The sequence below is a fragment of the Thunnus albacares genome, chromosome 1 (genome assembly GCF_914725855.1).
Source record: "Thunnus albacares chromosome 1, fThuAlb1.1, whole genome shotgun sequence".
In the NCBI taxonomy this organism is placed as follows: Eukaryota; Metazoa; Chordata; class Actinopteri; order Scombriformes; family Scombridae; genus Thunnus; species Thunnus albacares.
In genome coordinates this window covers 39,267,181-39,284,752 of record NC_058106.1, presented here as the reverse complement: position 1 = coordinate 39,284,752, position 17,572 = coordinate 39,267,181, and the positions used below count along the sequence as shown (strand labels likewise).

At 37.5% G+C, this 17,572-nt stretch overlaps 1 protein-coding gene and 1 long non-coding RNA gene across 2 annotated transcripts in view; one reads left to right on the top strand and one right to left on the bottom strand.

Annotated features, from left to right (window-relative positions):
* The window catches only part of LOC122986896 (NLR family CARD domain-containing protein 3-like), a 1,497,050-nt gene that overhangs the window by 882,702 nt on the left and 596,776 nt on the right, over positions 1 to 17,572 (top strand). The window lies entirely within an intron of this gene.
* Positions 1,054 to 9,399, bottom strand: LOC122987882. The gene is made up of 3 exons (XR_006404649.1): positions 8,492 to 9,399; positions 7,520 to 7,641; positions 1,054 to 1,140 (listed from the first exon to the last, which is right to left on the bottom strand). It is a non-coding gene; the product is annotated as an uncharacterized LOC122987882 (long non-coding RNA).

Genomic DNA, 17,572 nt, shown 5'->3' with positions numbered 1-17,572 from the left:
CTGAATCCACTTTTCCCCTTTATTGTTCTAGAGGATCGTATGAGGTTTGGAATGTCTAGCTAGTAAACAAATGCACTAGCATAAATAAGCTAGCTACCCTGACTGACCTCATGCATGCTAGCAGCCACGTAAGTTAGCTTAATGTTCACAGTCAGCAGCAGCTTAGTTGCTTCTGAACAGAATTGGCTAATATTCACCTGTGACTTGCTAAAGAATATCTGTTTCAGTTCTTGACTCCATGACGCATACTGTACCTGAAACCTCACTTCTGCTCTCTGTCTTTATTTATTCATTTTTCAGCACTGTAGGAATACTTATACTAACACTGTGCCAATCAAATCCATCCACTGACATGAGTGACATGGGGGCTCCTGTACTCTGGCTTTTGGCTGTATGTCTCCCAGCAACTTTCTTTATTTAAAAAATTCATGTCACATCAGAGTTACTGTAATTATGTGTTCCCAATTTGTAAATAGCATCAAACTCCAAATTGTAATTGCAACTGGGAAACTGGAAAGCTTTTTGGAAAGCTCTCATATATCCAACTTGGTACTTCATAATATGGAAGCAGTTAGCTCAAAGCGCCACTGTGAAGCCAATTTTAAGTCAGTGGAAAGACATGAAATTGCTGACGCAACACGAAATGACACAAAGATATCACACGTAAGAAAATAAAGGTGTCCTGCAGCTTTATGGATCCACTTTATAAACATGGTTCCTAAAATGGTGAACTTGTCGGTCTGTGTTTATTATCTGATGTTTTTAATTGATTTCTACTGGTGATTTTCTGTTTTTGTGATGTTTATATCTGTTGTTACTTTTATTTAACAAAGATTTTAAACGTCACATGAAGCCTGTCAGAGCTTCACCAGCTGACTGTGTTTAAACGTCTTTATTTCACCAGGAGACGTCAGTGATTTCATCCAGACTGAAGGCAGAACAAAGAGGAGGGAGGCGTGTGTGTGTGTGTGTGTGTGTGTGTGTGTGTGTGTGTGTGTTTGTCACACTCAACTTTAATTAAGATTAATCGTGTACCTGTGAAGAGTCCTCTGGCGGTGTTTAGCCCGGACGCCACCAGCTAAATGTCGTCACACCGCAGCGGCGACTCAACATGTCAAAATCCCGGAGAGGAAACGAGGTCTGAAATAAACAGCAGGGAACAGAAACTATAGGTTTTAGTTATTGATTGATTTATTGATTTGGTGTCACTGTGGTTCCAGGAAAATCCAACATCTTTATTTTATACATTTACAAAATATTTTACTGTATCTCCATATTTGTATTTAAAAAAAAATGTAAATAATAAATCTAATAAAGGAAAAGAAAATTACGAATATTTAAAAAAACAAAAATTGTAAAACATTTACGGTGGCATCTTCTCATGATTTTGTTTAAGAAATAAATAAAGTTATTTTGTTCAAAAAATCTAATGACTGAACAGTATAAATAAATAAAATTAAATATACATTATATTTTAATGTATTTCAATGTACATATGTTAATTGTGGCATATTTGTGAAAAAAGTTATAAAATTACAAATATTTATAAAAACATTTTCACAGTTGCTCCAGTTTCAACATCTTCTAATAATAATAATAATAATAATAATAATAATAATAATAATTTTATTTATTATTCTCTTTCAGAAATGTTTTCCTGCAGAACAGTTCTGAGATTTCTTGTATTTCTCTCCGCTGAGTGATCCGTCCCTGCAGCTCATTTCCTGTTGAGAATAAACGGCGGGCGGGGCGGCGATGGAACATTTCCCATGAGTCCGTCTGTCAGTCACGGATGGAGCGGCGGCTCTAAGCCGACCCGTCCCATCTTAATCTGTTCTGCATGCTAAGCAGAGCCCCCCCACTCAGATTGTTATAAATGCTGTTTATGGTCTTGCTATGACAACTGTGAAGGGCACGGCGGAGGATTTATCACAGGATTATCTCCTCAACCAATGAATAGACGGGACGAGGTTGTAAATGACCCTGCAGGGTAATAAAAGGAGACGCCGCTCCGCCGGGACAATAAGAAGAGGAGGTGTTATTATTATTATCATTAATAATAATACCACAGACAGACAGATAGACTGACTCACTTTATTTCATTCATGTTTGTTTTTGGTTTTAATCATTTTAGAGACTCTGTGCAGCTGAAGAGGGTCACTGATGATATAACAGACAAATGTGTTGATTTTACACTGTTTTTATCATCCAAGTTTTTATTATTTGTTTCAGAGAAAACCTGCAATAAAAATCCTCCATCTTAAGTCATTTATTGGCTTGAACAAAAGACAAATCTGATTCTGATATAACTCACTCCTTCACCGTCACCTCTCGGCCTCAGAATGATCAGGTTTTATCTGATAAATTTGTCAAAAATGACACATGAAGCTTTAAAAAGTTATTAACATTTTATGTAGGTTTAATTTTCTGTTTTATGCATCATCAGCCCCAAAAATTGAGAAAATAAAAGGTTCTCTCTCAAAAATCAATGTCTAACTTGGTGCTATAAGGTTCCAACTGCAAAGCACCAATCAGTGCTCTGAATGTAGACAAGGGGACCAATCAGGTTCCACCTCTTTACTGTTACCTCACTGCTCTGTGACTGTGGTTAAAGGAACTGAAAAGATCATGAAATATTGCTGAAACCTCCAAATTGATTATTTTATTAAAATCATAAAAAATGACACTGATACAAAAATCAAGTCAGTTTTTTTATTGTTTGAACTCAGTCATTACAAAAACTGATATAATGATACTAAATATCAGTTTTGCTAACTAGGATGTCAAAACTTTGAAAGTTAATATCTAAAAACCAATCAGAATGCAGACAGAAGCTGACAAACCCAACTAATTAATATTTTATAATTGTTCAGCTGACACTGATAAATGTGTCTGCAAAGATCAGTCCATTGTCAGAAAATTAATCAGCAACTACACTTAGTAAAAATGACAAATATTTGATGGTTTCGGCTTCTCAAATGTGAAGATTTGCCGTTTTTCTTTTTCATATATGACAGTTAATTGAATATCTTAACATTTTCGACTGTTTGTTGGACAAAATAAGCAATTTGATGACATTGTCAAATTATGAATGCCATTTTTTGATAAATACATATAATATAATGCAACCCTGACTTTTTAAAATGTAATATCAGAGTAAACATAACATCCTTAATTGGGGCCAATGAAATAATCTATTATTTTGCTCTTAAAATCTGAGGAGAAGGAATCTTGAGGTGGTCCATGGCCATGTTCAAGGATTTTTTTAAGAGGTTAAAGGGGTTCTGGAGGCTTCTTCAGAAAGCTGTAAGGGTTTTGGTGTCTTAACAGATGGGTTAGGGTTACTCACAACTGAAAAAAGTTAGAAAATGTCAGCTGGTGTTGAGAAAGCTCAAAAAACTAAAACAACAAATACGTCCTTGGAGTTTTTCAACTTTGAAATTGGCAGCTGTGATTCTAATTTGCAGTTTGATTGACGTCTGCATCATCTCCTGTTATTTTAAAAGTATAACATATACTAATATATGTATATACTTTGCTATTTTGTATCTAAATAATGCACAGTTAGCATTAGTTACTTGCAGCATTAATACACAGAATGGATTTTGAATACAGTGAAACATTTGCTGAAAAGCCTCAATACTGAAAAATAGGTCAGGAAAACACTGAGCCGTCTTCTGCCAAATGTCGAACATCTTAATGAGCCAAGAAAAGAGTGCCGTGTTTGACTTGGTATCCCGAGCATATGGTAGCTGGAAGGCGTGGCCCCGCAGTCCCCCAATACCAACGTCCCGCGGCCCCCGAGGCCCTCGGGGTGTCAGTTTTTAGAGCTCTGCCACTACAAAGACAGCAGGACTGCCAGTCACATATGAACTGCTCTGTTAAACTGGGTTCACGTCCACACATGTAAACAGCCAAACCTGCCAACACAGAGGACAGAAGAAGACTTCAGGCTCTCTGAGAGACACACTGAGGAACGTCAGTGGATCTTTGTTATAGAGTCATCTAATTAGGACCTTCGCAGAATGAAACCGGAGAACAAGGCTGCAGCAACAGCATCTGTAATTTCATCCATTTTTACTCTACAACTCTTTTTTCTCTCACTGTGACAGAAAAACTACAACCTCAATCCCAGAACCTCCCAAATATATACTGTACATAACCTCTCACAAACCCCACCAGCCCCCTGAAGTACCCATAGAACCTCCTCAAAAACATCTAGAAGCTAATCAGACACCCCAAACATCCTTAAACACCCGTAAAGGCTCAGACACCTGTGCCCTTCACAGCCATTCAAAGAACCTCCCTAAAGACATGTAAAACCTCCTCAAAAACCCATGAAACCTACCTGGAGTTAGTTAAACCTCTTCAAATACCAACAGAACCTCCACAGAGATATAGAATCTGCTCAGATGTACCTAGAAACACCTAAAATACACCTAAAACCTAATCCAACACCCCTAGAACCTACTAAGACAACTAAAAGCAAAAACTAAAACCCAAAAACCTAAAATACACCTACATCTTCAAGGATCTTAAGTACCTACATGGACCCATAGAACCTCTCAAACCCCCTCATGGTGTGTTCAGACAGAACACAGCGAATGTTTTGCATGGCACTACATACGAAGTCAATGCATAGGCAACACAAACTGATGCAAATATGCTTCTACATGATTTGAAAAAGTTTCAACTTGAGCAAAATATTCATGCGTATTGCAGAACTTTATGAATGTACTTCACAAACGTACAGAGAGGAGAGGGTCAAAAGAGAGAGACTGAAGGGAAAAAACAGAACTGGAGTCACTGCTGAATTTAAGTCTCAGATATGGTCGGTCTCTGCTGTTGCTAGCTAGCTAATGCATAGTAATATATTTTGGCTGTCTGTGGCGAATAAACACAAATGATCCAGCGGTCAAATTCATGCAAGTAAAAAATTTGCTTCACGTTTTGTCTGAACACAGCTTTAGTGGCTCACCAAAGACACCTGGAACCTCCTCAGAAAGTCTTAGAACCTACTCATTCACATCAAAAACCCTTTCAAACACCCCCAGAACCTCATCAAAGACACCTAAAACCTCCTCAAGGAGCCCAAGAACCTCATTAGAAGTGTAAAACACCTGGATCACCCATATAACCTCATCAGGCACCCTCAAGGTAAAGTAAGGTCATTTTATTTATATAGCACCATTCAGACACAATGCAATTCAGAGTTCTTTACAAAGGCAAAGAAATACACTGAAAATAAGACAATAAGACATTAAGAAGACATTAAGATTGCATTTATACAATAAAAACAAAACAAAAACACGCAGATAGGTAGTTAAAGATTAACATGAGGGTACATATCTTATTTACTGTTTTGAGCCCTGATTTAAATGGGCTGACAGTTTTGGAAGATCTCAGGTATTGAGGCTTGTTCCACAGGTGGGGAGCATAGAAACTAAAGGCTGCTTCACCTTGCTTGGTTCTGATCCTGGGAACAACGAGTAAGCCTGTCCTAGATGACCTGAGGGGTCTGGGTGCTTCATAACGTACACGCAGATCAGTGATGTATTTGGTCCCAAGACTGTTTAGTACCTTATAGACTAGTAGTAGGATTTTGAAGTCTATCCTCAAGCTCACCAAAGACACCTGGAACATCTTAGAACATACGCATTCACATCAAAAACCTCTTCAAACACCCACTGAACCTTTTCAACCTCATGGACCCCCTTAAGCACCCCTAGATCCTTGTCAAAGACTTAGACAAACCTCTTGGATCACCCATAGAACCTTATCAAGGACACCCGAAAAATCCTCAAGGACCCCAAGACGGTACATGGTCCAATAGAACCTCTTTAATGATGATAAAAAACACCTGGAACATCCTCAATAACTCTTACAACCTACTTATTTACAGTAAAAACCTCTTCAAACACACATAGAACCTTGTCAAAGACACAACAAACCTCCTTAAGCAATGCTAGAACGTTGACAAGGACACCTAAAACATCTTCAAGGACCTTAAGAACCTACATGCACCCATAGAACCTTATCAAGGACACCCAAAAAATCCTCAAGGACCCCAAAACGGTACATGGTCCCACAGAACCTTTTTAATGATGATAAAAAAACACCTGGAACATCCTCAAGAACTCTTAAAACCTACTTATTTACACTAAAAACCTCTTTAAACACACATAGAACCTTGTCAAAGACACAACAGACCTCCTTAAGCAACGCTAGAACGTTGACAAGGACACCTAAAACATCTGTGAGGACCCTAAGAACCTACATGCATCCATAGAACCTCCTCACTGACCCCAGGTACCCACCAAAAGCTTCTTTTATCCTCTTCAAAGACCCCTAAAACCTTTATAAGGACCCTTGTCTTTGGACCTGTCTCACTCCTCTTTCTGTTGCATTGTGGGAGAACATGTGTCCATCAACATCACACTGAAAAATCCAGTGATTTTAGTCACGCTGCTATTTTTAAGTACATGTCATTTTTACAGCATCAACAGCATCAACTAAATACAGCAGAAGTGTGAGATGTAAATGGCAGATTAAACAGACAGACTGTAAACTAGCAGCCGTGGAGAGAAACAATGCGACGGCTCCCTGGAGACTTGCAGCCTAATCCCAGCAAACGCTTAAACCCCCCATTAAATATTTAATGAGCACAAAGAGGGAACCGACTGTGTAAAGTGAATAAAACTGAGACAGACACTAAAGCTCCTGGTTCACAGAGAGCAGCAGCAGCGGCGTCCATGTTTTAAAAAAGATGCTGCTGCTGATGGGGAGCGGGAGAGGTGGGGCGTCCCATGAGACGCTCACCACCAGCCAAATATTCACAGTCTGAAAGGAGGCAGGCGGGCAGGCAAGGGGGAAGTGGTATTATGTTAAGAAGTGATGGGCATACTGTCAAATTTACCAACACAAACTTGACAACAGCTTTTTTTTCTTAGTTTTTGTTCTTTTATTCCCATTGAGCCTGTAATACAAAACACCAAAACCCCTCAGAGTGGATAAATCTTTAATACTGGTTTTATCTTATAGCACAGGGACAAAATAAATAGGAAAAACAGAAAAGTCTGGTACTTTGTAATTTGAAATAAAAAAAACAACAACTTTCTGTCTTTGTGATCTAAAGCCTCATCCTGACTGGATTTATTATTTTTATTTTTTAAGATTATTTTTTTTGGTATTTTTAGCTTTTATTGAGAATTGAAAGTGTTTGGATGACAGACATGTTTTTACACCCTATTTGTTTACATTTAGTCAAATAGTCTCCATTAAAAGTCTATCACCAACTATCACTGATCACTGTGATACTGAAGAAGATTCTCTTTGTTCTCTGGTTTCTAAGTGGATTTATGGAGGTTTATTGGTGATGAACATCAGAGATAATGATCCTCAGGAAGTGTCAGTCACACTGAACGATGTCAGTATGTGTTTCATGTCTGTGTGTTCAGATCTGATCTGAGTTATGACTCTGAGAAGAAGGATGATTTTTGACTCTTCTTCACCTCCTCACCTTCATCTCTCCGCAGCTTTGTCCTGCTGAACGTCCATGTCTGTTACAGACCAGATCCTGTTAATTAGGGCTTCTACCTGAAGCTAATTTGCAGCCTCCGTCCCCTGGTTACACTTTTAAAACTAAATTCAAACAATATCATATATGAATAATAATATCACAAATGAAATATCACAAATTAATCAATAAAACAAAATCTGGATTAAAAACAACAAGACAGATAAAACAAACTGTATCCACATGTATATGTGCTAATGCTAAACGCTAACGTTAAATTTGGGCCTGTAACTAATGATTATTTTCATTATCAACTAATCTGTCAATTATTTTTTATCCATAAAATGTCAGAAAATGGTGAAAAATGTGGATCAGTTTTCCACAGAGACGACGTCCTCAAATGTCTTGTTTTGTCAGCAACCCAAAGATATTCAGTTTACTGTCATGGAGACTAAAGAAACCAGAAAATATTCACATTTAAGAAGCTGGAATCAGAGAATTTGGACTTTTTTCCCCACAAAAAACGACGATTAATCAATTTTTTTATTTAATGATTTGATTTAAAAACAGGGTCTACATCAAGCCTTATCCTGTCATGTTTTATTAACTTAATTTTTTCTCATCATCTCATCTATTTCACGTATCTGCAGGCAGGAAGTTGTCCGATATATGAACACTGAGACTTGATAGAAAGCAGTTTGGTCAGTTTGTGAACATTTTTTAGTAAAAACATGTAAAGACATCTGAACTTTAACATATCCTGGCTTTCCTAAACTATTTCCCTGTTAGACCATGTTTATGCCCATAAAAAGCTGGTTGTATTGAGGACGTTTACATAAAAAAAAAAACATAACTGTAACTGAAACTTTTCTTTTATCACAGGAAAATGGTGAAGAAATCAAAAGTAACAAATCTCATCCGGCTGAGGTCGAGCAGAAGCTCCGGTTTACACGTTTTTGATGTTATGGCTCTTACCTCTGGATGGGCTGGTTTAAATCCTCCGCGGCTTCACATGGTCCATCTTACTTTGAAGCTCGCAGACGACGCATGCCTCCCCGTGTCACACGCTGCATGCTTTATATCCGACAGTAAAACATTTTAGTGCCGCAGAAATTGGGCTGTTATTAAAATAGCGGGCCAGTATCTGTCACAGGGAGACGTACAGTTATCTTTTGGTGACGCGGAGACATATTTTATCATAATCTGCCGAGGCCGAGCGGGGCCTTGTACACATCATTGGCTTTTCCTGCTCGGTTAGATTGTGAAGGTCAGAGTTCCTGCAGCCTTTTATGGCTGTTTAACTTTTAAGAAGGATTGTGAGACGGGAGCCGAGCCGATTTATTTTCACCCCCGTCAGTCAGTCGGCAGCTAACTGATGCGCGACATTTTTCCTCACAGTCTGTTGTGTTTGGGCGAGAAAGGAAGGAGTCACAGACGAATGAAAAATATACAGATATCTACAGTTAATCAGCATCTTCTGTGTTTCAGGTTGACTGTCGGTCCAGTTTAACTAACTTAATGGTTTCAGAAAATATGTTGACTGTGATCTGTACATTTGTCCTTCTGTGTCTCCATGATTCAGATAACAAGTGAAACAATCTCACTTTATTGGTGATGTTGGTTATTAGAAGGTTATTTTAAGAAAATAAAAGCATGTATGGGAGCTCATTTCAGTCAGAAAAGTGAAAATACATTCATAAAAACTAAAAAGCTGTTGATTTTTTAATGTGCTGTTGACGGATGCTATTCTCCCACAATGCAATGCACAAAGGAAACGGAGGAACTGTTTGACAACATTAAACCTGCTGTTATAACACGGTGTAGTTTGTTGATTCCTTTAAAACAAACAGAAAAATAACAGTATATTAAGATTAATATATACTGTAAACAACTAGTATGTAGTATTGAATTAGTCACAGTCTACAAACATGCTAATTAGCACTAAACGTAAAGTACAGCTGATGAGAATGTCGTTAGTTTTACAGTTATTAGATAAAATGAGATTTGGACCTGAAGGTGTCGCCAGACGAAACGTCAGGAGATCAAAGTTGTTACAATCAGACCAAAGAGGTGAATCAACAGACCGATATTGATCTTATGTGCTAAAAATACTCATGGAAAGTAAAAATAATAAGATACAAAGTCATAATAATAACTTCATATAAGGTCACAAAACTCTGATGCATTATCTCATAATTTGGACTCATTGTACTGAAATGAATAGGAGACGATATCATTATGAAAAAACAAACAAACAAACAAAAACAAAAAAAACGGATTTAGATCATTTCCAGGGCAGTTTTTTCAAATGATGGGAACCACTTTAGTTGTGTGTTGCATGACAAACCAATAATCAGTGACTCTTATTAAAAGCAGTGAAGGGAGCCACTGAATTTATAATGAAGAACATTTAATAAATGATAAATGTAAAATAAATCACTGAATTATAATCCCAGTCACAGATTAGAACTGTGCAGATTTTAATTTCAAAACTATAAACAATAAACACAACGTTATGTAACAACGTTAGTGGTCCGGGCATCATCGGATAATTCAAAATTCAAAAACCAAAAAACGGTAAATCTGTTATTTGTTTCAAAACAAAAAACAAAAAAACGTTTTTGGTGTCAGAATCAAATAACAAAAAAACAATCAAACCCGGCCGATTCGTTTTATTGTTATTCCTTTTTGGATTTAAATATCCAGCAGGTCTACGAACATTCAGCCGATTCGTTTTTGCGTTTGAAACCAAAAACGAAATCACGTGATCTATTCCTTTTTTGTTTCCCAAAGAAAATCCAGAAAACCAAATTCAAAAGACCGTTCGATTTTAAATTAGAAATCAAGTATTTTTGTCAGTTCTGTACGATAGCGGAAGCGGCTACATTAGCCTACCCATGATCCTCAGCAACCGTTGCTATGGTGAAGACGCCAGCGACAGCCTTAACATATAGTCAGTATAACATCATGTAATACTGCAGATTATTGGTTATGATTGGGATCAATGTACTTTACTGTACATTGAACTGTAAAGAAGATACTACATGTTACTGACAATACTGACTACGAATCATACGATGACACCTGGACCGTTAGTTCAACCTCTCATCAACATTGCTGATTGCCTGCATGTTACGTTGCTCTCTGTGGTTCAGATAACACATTAAAGCTCTGACAGCTTTGGAAGACTGTCCACGTTTCTAACCTACTTTCATTTCCATCTGACGGTGACTCCGCTGAACTCAGACAGGTTTGCTAACTAATAAAATTCTCCCTGTTGGTAACGTTACTGTCAGTAGCTGTTGCGGCTGTGGAGGTACGGAAGCCCAGCTGTCCCAGATCTGTATTTCTGAGTCACACTTTGAATACAGAGCGAAATCCAGACACGCTTTGCAAAACTTATTAAAGGTATAATATATAACTATTCTGCATTAAAATGTCTAAAAACAACTAGACCTGTGTTATATATGTTGTTGAGTTGTGTTCTTACATTATCCCAAATGTTTCCAACAATGTTCAAACCCAGAGAAATCTGTAATTTAATCAAAGTAACGGACCGTTTCATTTGGTCGCCTGTCGATGGCGTCATACCTCCTCTACCAAAGAGTAAACACGCACCAGATGCATACGGCGGCGCTGTGTTTGTCCGCTACAATGGCGTCTACCAAAGAGTAACTTACACACATACAAGATAATACATCGGCGTTGTGGTTGTTCCACACAAACTGTTATAAATGGACTTTTATACAGTTTTAAGACACATTTTCATGATAAATTTAGGTGGTTTTTAACTATATCTTTTAGCCGGAAGAAGGATTTTAGTCATTGGACGTCTGGATCTTAAGTTATCAGAGAAATAAACTGGACAAACGTTAGCAGCAGCTCGGCTAACAGCCCCTCCAGGAAGTCCGGTGGTCACCAAACATCGTCGGAGAAACACTGATTTTTTTAGGTGAAACAGCTTTAATTAGTGTTTTTAACAATTTTAATCTGCGTTTACGTTTGTTTTTGGAGAGGAGGAGACCTCTGCGGGTAAAAACATCCTGAATGATGAACACTGGAGTAATCCTATCCCGGTGAAGCTGGTTATTTAACGACGAAGACAACAACTCCCATGATCCCTTGCTACTTCACACCGTCATCACACTCCGTCTGTTGTTATTGTTTTGATTGAGACGCCTAGCGGCTGAAATTACATATTGTGCGTTTGAGTCTTTAACTGTTTATTTTATGAGGGCATTTAAAAGCCTCGTCATCCCAATTCAAAGGGCAATTTAAAAATTTTTTAGGGCTCCGTTAATCTCTGACCCTGACTGATGTACGTTAACAAACAGCGCAGGTCGAATTATATTCAAGGATCAGACATTTAATCATTCACAACAGCAGATGTTCTCTTTGAATGGAGTTCTGACTCCAACAGGCTGTTACTGGAGAGTGATGCATCATGGGTTGTAGCCATTTATAGTGACTCTTTTAGCATCAGTCAGCACTAAAAGTATTTAAGAAGTCCAGTTTAATGAACACCAGTTTGACTGCTGGTGTAACTTGTTTTACTGCCTCGGTGGAAACTAATTAATACCTGACGACTTAAATGTTAACACACAGAAAAGTAGAAAGGTCACTTTAATATAGTGTGACAAAATGGTTGTTTATTTACTTATCTTTATTTAAATGTGAAAACACAAGTAACAGATGTCTTAATTATCGTACAGTCAGGCTCATAAATTACTTTTCTTTCTTTTTTGCAGTGCAGGTTTTTTTTTTTTTTTTTTTTAAGAAACCAGGTTGCATGTTGATGAGCTTCCTCTTTCATTTATCTCCTATTTGAATATTCTCACTGTGTAATTAGTTGAAATAAGCAGAATATTTCAGTTTTAATTCCCCCTGCTAAACAAATTCTCTTTTGTCACTAGAATCAACACCAGCAGAATAATTGAGACTCTGGTTGCTTTGAACACACTGAAAACCACTCAGAGTTACAGTGTAAAGAAGTTTGTTTTTGGATGTTTGTGCCCGTTAGCGAAGAACTAATTAATCTGCTTTCAGAGTCCAATTAGACCAAAAAAAAAAAAAAAAAACTGCAGAGAAACACACAAAGTGCTGCGTGAGTGAAGAAACAGCTGGTTTACAGAGGAAATGTGTCATATTTATATTGTGCAGAGCGGTCAGAGATACAGGAAGTGGTGTCAGGTTTTTACAGGCTGGAAAAGTACATCCGAAAGTTCAAAACAGCTCCGTTTGAAAAGGTTACATGTGATTTATAGTGTGTAAAACTTCCAAACAGACCCAGTACATTTACTCAAGTACTGTACTTAAGTGCAAATTTTGAGGTACTTGTACTTTACTTGAGTGTTTCCATGTGATGCTACTTTATACTTCCACTCCACTACATTTACTTTTCATACTTCTCAGATGATTTGACACAAGACAGGATTATTTTTCATTGCTGCATTGGTGTAAGAAGGTCCTGACAAGATGTTACATGACACCAAATATTCTAAAGTGCAGCTGATGCATGAACACAGATACAGAGGGGAGTGTTGTGTAGTTTTGACCTGAAACACAAAAAGGGGACATTTTCATTGTCTAATAACACTCGACAGCTTTTACTCTCATGCTTGAAATTTGTTTGGAAGTCCTTGAGGGTAAAAAGCTTCCAGAGAGAGAAAAGACCTGTGGCTGCAAACAGTCTCACCCTCCCCTAAAAAAAAAAGCCAAGAAGAAGAATTACCCAGGCATGGAGGGCATGGAGAGAGTGCGTGTGTGGTCCCTTCAGTCGCCAGGCGATGCGGTGGGGAAGCTGTCAGCCGGCTGGACGGCGGCTGAATCCTGGCGAGCGGAGCAGGAGGAGGAGGAGGAGGGCGAAGCATTCTTCGGCGCTGACACCCTCATTGAGACTCGGAGCAGCCGTGAAATAAAAGCTGTGAGGAGGTTGAATGAAAGAAAAAAGACGGCTCCGGTAGTTTATTTTGTCGAAACAAAACGTGAGTCCCACTTGTGGAAAAAAGTGATTGAACTGTGCTTTGTGTCGCGTTTGAATGGCTGTGAGCAAATATGGCTGGAAGTGCACTGTTAGTTTTACTGATTTTAAGTGTGAAGAGTGGAGGGAAAACACTTCACCGCAGAGCAGATGAGAGCAAAGAGGCCACTGAGATAATTTCCCAACAATTAACATTTCCTCACTGACTCGAAGAGACCAACTTCCCTTTAAATGCTGTGAAAAAAGTAACTTAATAGTTGTTAGATAGATTAATGAAAGATTACGGTCTGACAACTCAGAGTCAGACGAGAAGATGAATATTAGTCTCATGTCGTACAGTTTTAGCTCCTAAACTTAACCTTTAGCTAACCTGAAGCACACAAGCCAAGTAATATGAATCAATAAGGATAAACCTGTTTTTAAGACAATGAAAAATACATTTTCCAAGTTTTAATGTTGTTTTATCACTTAATTCATCCCTTGTTATTATGAGCTTGATGTAGTTAAAGTATTGCAGTAAAAGTACATAAGTATTATGAGCTTGATGTAGTTAAAGTATTGCAGTAAAAGTACATAAGTATTATGAGCTTGATGTAGTTAAAGTATTGCAGTAAAAGTACATAAGTATTATGAGCTTGATGTAGTTAAAGTATTACAGTAAAAGTACATAAGTATTATGAGCTTGATGTAGTTAAAGTATTGCAGTAAAAGTACATAAGTATTATGAGCTTGATGTAGTTAAAGTATTGCAGTAAAAGTACATAAGTATTATGAGCTTGATGTAGTTAAAGTATTGCAGTAAAAGTACATAAGTATTATGAGCTTGATGTAGTTCAAGTATTGCAGTAAAAGTACATAAGTATTATGAGCTTGATGTAGTTCAAGTATTGCAGTAAAAGTACATAAGTATTATGAGCTTGATGTAGTTAAAGTATTGCAGTAAAAGTAGTGGTTTGGTCCCTCTGACTGATATATTATTATATATGACATCATTAGATTATTAATAGTGAAGCATCAGTGTTAGAGCAGCATGTTACTGTTGTAGCTGCTGGAGGTGGAGCTAGTTTACACTACTTTATATACAGTTAGCTAGTTTAGTCCAGTGGTTCCCAACCTAGGGGTGGGGCCCCTCCAAAGGGTCAGCAGATAAATCTGAGGGGTGGTGAGATGATTAATGGGAGAGGAAAGAAGAAAAAACAAAGTTCTGATACACAAATCTGTTTTCAGTTTTTTGGACTTTTTCTCTAATCTTTGATTTTTGCTGAAATATTGGATCATTTGAACATTTATTGAAATGAAAGCATGTGAGAAGTTTAGAGGGAAAAATCACTATTTGGTGGAGCTGTTAACAACTCATAGACATGTGAAATGTGACCCCGACTACACACTGCTTTTTGTAAGACGTCAAAAACCAAAAAGGTTGGAAACCACTGGTTTCATCTTTAACAATGTGTTGTATTTTAAAAGCTTGTTATATTATCAATTGTGTCAAATCTTCATCTGAAAAGTAACTAAAGCTGTCAAATAAATGTAGTGGAGTAGAAAGTACAATATTTCCCTCTGAAATGTAGAAAGTAGCATCACATGGAAATACTTAAGTAAAGTACAAGTACCTCTAAACTGTTCTTAAGTACAGTACTTGAGTAAATGACAAGCTAACGCTGCTTTGACCGTTAGCTTGTTGGTAACTAGCAGAGGAACATCCCAGTCAAATGTGTCTGTTTTGAAGCTGGCAATGATTTTTTTTTGACACATATTCAGCTTCTAATAAGAGATGAAGTAAAATGAACACACTTTAGAACTTGCAAGTGAAATGTCTTTAAACATCAAACAGGATCATTAGCTAAACCGTTTTAGCCTTAAAATGTCAGAAAATGTTAAAAATGCACAGAGTCTTTAAATGTTCTGGTTTTTTTCAAACAACAGTATAAAACTATACAATATTCACCTTATAATGACAAAAAACAGAGAAAAACAGAATTAAGAAGCTGGAACCAGAAGATAAACTTAATAAATGGTTGAAATAATTACGTTATTAAGTATGTAGTATGGAAGTGGTACACAGATGAGATGATATCAGTTTCATCTCTGTGTGTCCGCTACACAGGATGTGTTTAGCTTAGACTGGAAGTTATCTTATAGTTTCATCAGAAGAGAAAAAGTCTCAGTTTCATTTACATGTTGTTAAATATAGAGATTTTGTAGGTGGTCTATTTAACTTACATAGTTTAACACATATAAAAGTTTTATTCAGTTTCCGTTGTTTTGGATATCATGACTCACAGCTAACAGTGTTATCTCTCTTTTTTCACCCCCCCTGCTCTGCTGCCTCGGTGATACTTTTCTCTCCCCTGAGCTCAGATTTTGTCATGCAAATGTTCGCTCATAAAAACCTTTTTAGAGACCTGATTAGGAGTTTACGTGACCACAGAAAGCAGGTTTCTCAACACAACACAAATCCAACAGGTTTATTCTGAAAACCAGAGAGACGAAGGAAGGTTTTATAGACATCGGGGCCCCATATTTATCAAGAATCACTTTAAGAATCACTACGACTAAACTATGATTAGGTCTTATTTAAGAAAGCCTGAATTTGGGATTTAATGACACTCATGAACCATAAACTCAAGAAAATGTATTTAAATGCAGTAAAAATAGAATGTATACATATGGAAGATAAAGACAGACAAAACTGTACTTTGAATAAATCTAGTGCTGCTTTTTGTGCTGTTTAGTCATTATGTCTTTAAGTCTTGTTAAATCTAAAATGTCTTGACACTAATATTTCGATGGTTCAGGTATGTCTGTGCATTGAAATGTAGTTCATATTGGTGATTAAATTATTAAATATGCATGACATAGGTTCAAGAAACACAATCACAGTTGTTACATCCAAAATTATCACTTCTGTATCTGTATTTCTTGGTTTTTAATCAACTGTAAGTTAATAGAAATGTGTTTTTTTTAATCCTATTTAAGTCTTTTCTGAAGCTTCATGGAACCACTGAGGACTCTGAGGTGGGGATCTTTTAAGGCTGATTCCAGCTCATTGTGCTTAAATTTGACTACTGTTAGGCCAACAAAGTAGAAACATAAAGGATTGAGTTTTTCTCTATCAGAGTTTTATTTCTGGAAGCGTGGAGAGAATTATAATTTCCCGGGTAGATTTTTGGAAAAAGTTATTTGAAATCCAGGCGAAGTTCTGGGTTCAGTTAGTTGTGTTGAGTTTATAAGACTCTCACAAGTTCATGTGTCACTCAATATTCTTTTCCAACTCTTGATAAATACAACCAATCTCTGCAAAAAGTGTCCAGTAAACATGACCTGAAGTAGAGAATGTCTCTGGTCAGCAGTCATTCATCAGTGCTGACAACAAGCATCCAGAGCAGGTTTAGAGATGTTTAAAGTGTTTAAACACTGGCTTGTTTCAATTACATGTCAAAAAGACAGTGTAATTAAAAAGCTACAAACACCATTTAAATGCAAACTCAGACAATTAAAAGAGTCTCACGAGTGCATTAAGAGGTGTCTATTGTGAATTAGCACTCAAGAGAAACACAATGGCCTCTGTTTTCTCTCCTCCCTCTTTCTTTCTGCCTTTCACCCTCCGGGAGCAGAAACCACCAGAGGAGGCTTTCACCTCTTTCTTTTCTCCCTTCCCCTCATCGTGTCTTTCAGTCTCAGCAGGATGAAAGGAGACTGAATTGGGGGTCTAATCTTCTCCTTGTAGACGTGAATGTGAATGTGTGCGGCCTCGGTATCGTCCTCGCCCCCCGATAAAAAAAGGCTGCAGGTGCAGGACGGCGGGTCATAAAAAGAAGACAAAAAAGGAAAGTAAAAGAAAAGAAAAGAGAGGACGAGAGGGCTGGACGCTGATTTGTGGTCGCTGGGCCGAAATAATTTACAACAGCTCCAAACCCAACATCACCACCCACAAATCCACCAAACCCACCAGCCCCCAAACACCAGGTGTGAGAGGTGACGTGGAGCTTCAGGGAGGCAAAAAGGGAATGAACCCAGATAAAGTAAGTCATTATACATACTGTTGATTATGAACAATGTGGGCATTTTCATTG